The 8,551-nt window shown below is 37.6% G+C and overlaps 1 long non-coding RNA gene across 1 annotated transcript; it reads left to right on the top strand.

The window, feature by feature from the left end:
* The first annotated feature begins 208 nt into the window (after positions 1 to 208).
* On the top strand, positions 209 to 4,053 carry LOC135157325 (uncharacterized). Its single transcript, XR_010296329.1, has 2 exons — positions 209 to 2,524; positions 3,403 to 4,053. It is a non-coding gene; the product is annotated as an uncharacterized LOC135157325 (long non-coding RNA).
* The last annotated feature ends 4,498 nt before the right edge of the window (positions 4,054 to 8,551 follow it).

Raw genomic sequence — 8,551 nt, 5'->3', positions numbered from 1 at the left:
GCGCCTACACAATCCAGCAACAGTGCCATCGCTTGAGTGCAAGCGCCATGGCTGACCGCGCCAGCGCCCCGGCCGGCCGGTCGATGCAGAGGTAGGTATACGGTTGGCTGGTATTTGCGCATGCTAATTGCACAAATTAGGATGAAATTATGGAATGAAAAAAGTAGCTGTGACATATACCTTCGTCTCTTGATAGTTCACAAGTCAAGGCCCGTCAAAACATATATGGCTCGATACTGGACCAGATAATTTTGGTCTGTTACTTAGGTCTAACTTTAGACTAGGACTTACCTGGGCTTGAGCTTGACTGGTGGCCGTATTCGAGCTCTGCCTGATGTCTTGCAAAAAAGTTGGGTCGGATTCGTGGATATCGATTAATTATTTTATACTTTCAGACTCCGATCTACACTGTAGGGGAAAATTCGGATCCTAACCTTGATCATTTATCGTTGCAACTGGCAGTTAGTGCCACATCAATGACAGATTAAGTCCATATCGTTCAAGTCCATATCTGGCTAAGTCGAGTAGCGTCTAGATATCCTGCCAGTCCTGCTAGTGCGGCCAGCATTGCATTTGCGCAGTACGCGCACCGATGTGTCCCGGAAGTTTCGGCGCGGCTATGCCAGAAGATCAAGGTATTGGCTCTCGTGTTGGCTGGTGTAGCTTTGTAGGGGCAGCGAAATTAAGCAGAAAAGAGGTAATTCCATAGACTAATAAATACGTATAGACTGAAAGGTAGCACCCGCGGAAAAGCCTCATTTAAATAACATTTGCATATAACGTACAGATACTCCATAGAAGCTCCATGGTGATAAGCGTATTTTGTACCACTTTTGGCCACACCTCCTGGGAGACATTTGAACCGAATCCTAAGCCCCCATTTGCATATTGCTAATGAATCATTTATTTTTTCTTTGCGTATTCGCAAGATACTGTGATTTGATTGGACATTACCTCATGAATAATGTATTTTTCTATTGAAATTCGTACGTCATAATTTGACCCCTATCGTCACTTCGGCTTAATCAAGGGCTGAAAGGTGACGTCACCCGCACAGAAGAAGGTTATTTCCTTGAAAGATTTTCGGTGAGTACTGTCAGATTAACGCTGAATGTTAATTCATTTACAAAAATAAATCAAAAGATCTGATGTTATATGGGATCTTTAGATGTCTGGGTATAACGTGAATTAATTTTTGTTTATAAAAAGTGAAAAATTAGGAAGCAAACGACTTGCGAAAACTCAAAACTATTTCCATCGTCGTGAGCTAAAAATGGTGGCTATATTTTTCTATAAAGCCTATATTACTTGATGTAAATCTCCATCTGCTACCATTTGAGACCTCGTATATTCAATTCACGCCAGACTTTCGGGCGAGAGTTTCTCTGAAATTTCGATTCCTACCGAAGATCTCAGCAGGCATGAAAAGAACTAGAATCTAGATAACGTTTAGGCTAGACATATTGAGTTTAGAAAGACATTCACTCCATTAACCCGTCCCTTTGAATTCACATATCAAGACAATAGGACCGTAGCCTCTACTCTCTAGAGTAGATCTAGTCAGAGTCTAGTCCTCGATCATTTTGTAAAAAAAGATGTTTTTCCCAAACTTATTTCTACTAATAATACGGTACTAGGGCCTACACTTGTTCTTATGTTTCCTTTTATTTTTTTAAACTTGAAAGTTGGGCCTACCGCCTTGATCTAGATCTAGACCAAGTCTAAGTTTGCTAGTAGGTCCATGGTTAGACGTAGTCGTAGGGCCTACCCCGGGGTCTGAACGTCGCCACTTCGGACAGCCTCGGACTCGGCAACATAGATCTAGAGGGGAGTAGAGATCTAGTCTAAGTTGGGCCTAATTCATCGGTAGATCTGATTACCGGTCTTGGTTAAAGCTAAAAGAAAACATTTCTACCTCCCAGCCTATCTAGCTTAGGTCTAACTTGTTATAGACCTAGACTAGACTTGGATCTAGGCCTACAACAAAGTCAAAGCGACCTGTAGAATCTATATAGGCTTAGTATTATTTCAGTCAGGGTCTTAAGTTAAGGCCAAAGGGTTTATTTAATTTTGGAGGTTAGCTTTTGTTTGGCCTAACGTGCAGATTTTCCATCGGAGCACTTGTCATCAGAGCAAATGTCATGAAACTATTTTAAACTTAAGACACTAGGTCAAGACAGCTTTAGTCTAGATCTAACACTTGTATGATTCAATAACATTGAAAGTTCGCAGAATAGTAGGTTTAACAAATATGAAATTTAGATCTACTTTTGATGTAGATCTAGATCTACTTACATTTAGTTCCAGATCTATGTACGTCAGAGTCTATGACTAGATCTAGATAAATACGCTATAGTCCAAGTGTTATGTTTTTTTTTTTTACAATAGCTTGTATTGCTAACATTTCTGTCTGTGTATTGTTTTAATCAACAGACATAGAACATGATGCAGCTTCACATCCTCTTTTAAAGACTCAAGAATTACAAGACCAAATTAAGCTGCAGGACCCTCCTGATTCAAAAAGGTAAAAAAAACAATAATCATCCTATATATCAAACTGAATGACTTCATGTATTTACATACCAAACGACTTTATCCAAGAATGATTCCAGATGTTAATGATTTCATAATCCTACAATGGTTATATTAAAACCCATTTCAAATTTCAATACCCATGTTCAATAATTTACAAGATAATTGTTTAGTAAATTCTTTTTAGTGTCAATACACAAATTAATTTCTTTGAAATTTTGCTAACTTATAGATTTTGACATCATTGGCATCTGGAGTCATTAATTTTAGCCATACCTTATTTCGGTGCAAATCAAAATCTACATCTCTGCAAAGAATACATACTGACTATCCAACCATGAATATGATATCAAATTATTTGGGAGAATATACTCTTTCTAGTGGTATATAATATGCGTTCATGACATATTTTTACCTTAAATTGGGGTTTTGTGAGGTGTCCCTTTTTTTTTTGGGGGGGGGGGCTCACACGGTAGACCAAGATCTAAGTTTTATTGAGTAAATGGAAAGAAAATCAGCTCAGAGACTAGGCTGGAGTCGTTTTGACAGGCTCCATTTTCATTTTCACCTGTCATATTTTCACGGGACAATTAATATCACCTACCGGTAGATCTAGCTTGTCAAAATTAAATAAGAAAATCAGAATATACTATACTATAGGCTAAGCAAGTGGAAAGTCATTTGTAATCAATTTATTTGCTTCCTACCCACTCATGAATTCTTCAATCCACACCAGATTTTGTAAAGGCGACTCATTCGGCTTGTGATTTCATTAAGCTTTTATATATTTTTTTATTTCTTTTTATTTTGATGATGGCTTGATTGAATTGCTAACATTTCTGTCTTTTTGTGTGTGTTTTTTTTCAACAGATATGGAACATGACTCTGCTTCACATCCTTTGTTTTAGAGACTCAAGAAATACAAGACCAAATTAAGGGTTTGTTTTTTTAGTTCCAATAATAATTTTCTGGTGGAAGAATTAGGGAATAATGCATTGACAATATGCCAAACATCCTATATCAAACTGAATTACTGCATGTATTTACAATAGAGTATTGTAACCGCTTCCCCCTCACCACTGACCAAACAAAACCCACAAACAATTTAAGAGGGATAGGGTTATTTTAGGGGTAATTATCCTTGCTGATTGTAGCAGTAGTTTTTACAAATATGGATGTAGTTAATGATGATGTTTATGATAATAATACTTAGAATAATAAATTCATTACGATGACATAACAGTAATGATGAATAAATATGATAATTCAGCACTATAATATGCACATGAAATTGTGTAACAATTTTGGCAATGAAGAATTTTTAACAAAAATAATGATCAATGAATTCGGGGGGGGGCATGTGACATTGCATCTGTGTTTGTGAGGACAGTAGTCTCTTTCACACCATTTCATCTTAAGCAGATGGGAACGAGCTCTGATCAAAATTTGATCTTTAAACTCAAGAGGAAAATAATTGTTACCTGATTTATGTATTTGGAATAAAATGAATTGAAATAATAATTTTGTCATTGTCACTGAATTAACAAGTCTTCTATAATTCTTTTAGCTGAGAGTTTAGGTGAATCAAGATATTTGAGGAGACACTGAAAGTACTAGTAGAATTAATGGACGAGCAATAGTGAACAAGCAGCATAAATTTAAGAGTAATGAGACCTACATTTTGCAGCCATGGATCAAGGTTGGAGGGGGTGGTAGTTGCAGGTTTTCTCTGTAAAAATCACCCCCATTAAAAAACATAACAAATAATATAGAAAGATATTTTTAAAAAAATGAATAAATTTGAAAATAAGATAGAAAACAATCCTTTTGAGAACCAGGACCTTTAAGGTGGAGGGCAAAAGACCCCCCTTAAAGAATTTTTGATCCATGGCTGTTATGTAGATGTGATAGAGAATTTCTAAATATATATTTTTTTTTAATGAGAAAGATACATGGGTGATTTCAAGTTTGCTTTTAAACTTTTGGTGTGGCGTCTTACAAGTTTTACATCATCATCACAGCACCAAAATTACAATCAAATTGATTCATAGATTCATCTCACTTGATGTTGAGCTATTAATGTGATTTGAATTATTTTTGTAAACTCACATTAGGTTTTGGAGGAAGGAAGAACTAAATTGTGCTACGAACACCAACGCCAAAGTTGGAATCACCCAGTGTATTTTCTTTTTTTAATGAATTGCGAGAAGAGCTGAGAGGTGGAAAATATAAGAGAAAAAGTTGTGTGTGTGGTTTAATAATGAAAGTGCGATATGGCAAAGAGAGAGCTGAAGAGAGATTAAAAGAATAGATAATGTATTATAATAATAATGTGAAGGGGCATAGGGTGCACAAGAGAGTGGACAGAGCCAATTGACAATTTACCCACAAGGAGAAACCATAAAGGGCCATTTTATTCTTTATTTATTTTGAGAGGAGGCGGGGATAAATGAGGGAGAAACAATTTATAAAGAGTGGGGAAGAGGAATAAGATGAATAGATATGACTTTTAAAGACAAAGATTAGGCCAATCAGAGTGTGTGGGGGGGGGGCAAAGCCGATCAGTGCACCCCCCCCCCAATTTGACAGGCTCAATTAAAAATTGTAATGTAAAGTCCCCCTTCTGAAAGTGAAGACCCCCCTTTTTTTTTGCTTGTCAAATTTTTCCTTGGGGAAAATGTGCCCCCCTTTGGAAAAATCCTAGATCCGCCCTGCCTGAAACTGATGAAGTTTGGTAATGACATGTCACTTATCTGTGCTCTTAAAAAGAGTGAACACAAATAAATTAGATTACCCCCCCCCCTTCCAAAAAAAAGAATTAAATGATCATTATCAATAATTGGGAAGGCGTAGCGTAAAAAAACACACTATTAATTACAGAAAATAAATAGGTTCTAATTAAATCCAATCCTATTTTCTAAAGAAATTTTGGATTCAAAATTTGTTCTTACTATATCATTACTAACGATTACACTGCGATGTGAAACATGCCTCTAGTGATTCTGATCTGGAGAACAGCAGAGAAAGGTCATATTTTTTTTAAATGAAAGAACCAAATTACAATTAAAAGCAGTAAGTGAAACGTTCAAACTGAAATACATTGTTATTATTTATATTGGCGTATTGTTATTATGAAATAAACTAGTTCGTAAATATCTTCCCCTTTCATTTACACCGATGTTAAAAAGAAGATAAAAACAAGCTGATTCACCCCCCCCCCCCCCCCCCCATCTGCAGGTTAAACAAGATTAAGAAAAGTGTCAGGCTGCGGGCTAGTGTACGTTGCATGTAAACTGCATTCTATGCACGGATTGAAAAACGATGCATGCATGATGACTCATTGTAGTGAAGAACGCTGATTGGTCAATAGTAGTAAGAAGTAGATTAATCACGTGATGAATATATTAAATTTCATGAATAATTAACGCAAAGTTGACCTCGCTCAATGCGCATGCGTGACGCTGATCTCCACTTTCTGCTTCGTCATATAAAGAGTCTATTGGGATGTGTGGAGCAGCGAACTGATGAATTATTCATGTGTATGCAAATGGGGGCTTAGGATTTGCCCAAATGTCTCCGACAAAATGGCGGAGCTTCGGGGGCCTGGGTAATTCAATGTCATCAGACTATGTATGTTTATTGATGTGCAAACTACAAGAATCATGATTACATTTTGTCTTACTTTTTTCCAAAAATAAATGAACAGTTATTAAAGAATATTTACATTATTTCCTGGAGTTTTCAGTATCCATAAAAAATAGTAAAATTGAACAAACGAAAAAAAATCAACTCTACAATCTACCAAAAAAGTGCGCTGAGTGAGGGGCGGGGCTTAAGTGGTCACAAAATCTGAGCGGAGTGGACCTTCCTAAAAGCAACACTGTCGTGTGTTGCTGCCCTCTACGTTCGTTGGTATTGTCTTTGCTAAATACGCAATACTGCCAACGAATTGTTAACTAGGTAGAAGGATTATAAAGGCAGCTGATTGGCTCCTCCGGTGCGAGCCGGCGGCCATCTTGGATAGCGCATGAAAAGAATTAGCATCCGATCGTACGTGCTTTACCATGTTTACAATGAAAGATATCATCATCATCCTTCAAAATGCCTTCTTGTGCCGCAATCAACTGTACTAATCGACTCGTGAAAGGGTCAGGAAAAACATTTCACAAGTAAGTGGTACTTTAATCACAAATAATCGATAAAATAAGAGTTTAAAGATAGGTTTTAGTCGTTTTGTATTCACGCATCGCGCATTGCACGCCAGTAGTAGTCAGTACTGACCTTCGGTCCCATCCGTTATGTTTTGTGTTTGTGTGAATATTATCAAGTGACACTGAAGAGGGAGAGCTCGAGAGAGATTCTCCCTGGCCTGGGTGGGTGGCCTGGCCCTGTGCGTGTGAAAGTGATGAACATAATTAGAATGAATACTGGTTGTGTCATGTTCAAATAAATAATGTTTGTTTAACCCAGCCCAGGCCATGTGCATGACGATGATCATGATGTGGAGCTCCGGGTCCCAAGCGTGTCACTCAGAGCGCAGGACTCGTCGGGGTCGGGTCAACTCGGACCACGGGACATCTCGGACCGCGGGCCGAGTTGTCCCACCCATTACGAGATTTTTCCGTCATTTCGAAATTTCTTGTAAAGATTTTCTAGAGATATGGTCTGATGGTAATGTTCTTCACTTTCTATCACTTTTTTTTCGCTGACATAAAAAAAAAAGTGTAATTTTAGGCGTTTTTCGACAGCTCGCGATTCCCATAGGCGCGCGTGTATTAACTGTGTCGGTGCTCGGCTCGGCCCCGCTCAACAACTGACTTGATTTTGTGATCATTTCTCCTCAAGTTACCACTTTTATCGCAGAAGATGGACTTTCTTGTATTCCATTAACTCCATTTCCTCATCACAGGGATAAAATTTGGTGCATTTGCACGGTTTTGTTAAAGTTTTTCACCTTTTCTCTCTGGTCGCAAGAAGCGAACAACCGATGAACGGTCCGCTGCTCTTCATCGCAATTCTACGTAGCTCGGCCGCCTAAACTGGCGGGGTGGGATTCAGCCCGAATCCCCAATGGAAGAGGGCGTGCACAGTCAAAGAGCTGAGCTTGACTGAGTGAGAGAGTGAACTAGAGCTTGAAGCTTGGCAGTGTCGCATAGGCTCTGCCTTTTTTTGGGGTAAATATTTATATATATATTTTTATTTTTTATTTTTATTTTCCCTGGTGTAGAGCTTTAAGATTGTAATAATTTAATATACTTCAATTTCTTTGACTAAGTGTGACTGTGGTGTGGATGTTTGAGTCGCACAAAAAATACTTTTACGTGGGTGGGGGCTCGGGGCGATTCACTCCTGCCCCCGAAATGTGAAAAAATATTTGCAGTGTAGATGTGTGGGCATGCCGGGCTGAGGGTAGCCATCAATAATAAATGTTTTATTTGGGGGCTTAATTTTTAACTTCAAATTGATTATTTTTAGGCCTTTTTTTTAACATTTTTTTTTAGATTGAGTTTCCCTCGTGTAGAGAGCTGAGTTTTAAGTTGCAATAATTAATATGCTTCAATTTCTTTGACTTTGAGTGCGACTGTGGTGTGGATGTTTGAGTCGCTCAAAAAATACTTTTACGTGAAAATTTGAAAGCAGCTAAATGTATTAGTCTATACATACCTTGAAATGTACATGTATATGTTCACTATTTTTTAAGTAATACATGTACATATTCCACGCTTGAAAAATATGTGAACAAGTAGAGGCAAATCTGACAAACAAAACACTGAAATTATATAAGTATTGGAAGAGGAATACAACCACAGGAATTATACATGTACAGCCCACCTATTGCATATTCTTCATGGCATGCAAAAAGCTGTTTTCAGAAAAAGTTGCCAAAATTTGGAATTCAATAACTCAATTATTTTTTCTAATCACATTTTCATTTAGATTTCTTGTGATTAGTGCTCATTAATTAGATATCATTTTTATATTTTGAAGTACTGTTGCACCTGTAGGCAGATGCTCCCCA

This window comes from Lytechinus pictus, chromosome 17, assembly GCF_037042905.1.
Source record: "Lytechinus pictus isolate F3 Inbred chromosome 17, Lp3.0, whole genome shotgun sequence".
Classification (NCBI taxonomy): domain Eukaryota; kingdom Metazoa; phylum Echinodermata; class Echinoidea; order Temnopleuroida; family Toxopneustidae; genus Lytechinus; species Lytechinus pictus.
This window is presented reverse-complemented; position numbering and strand designations above follow the sequence as displayed.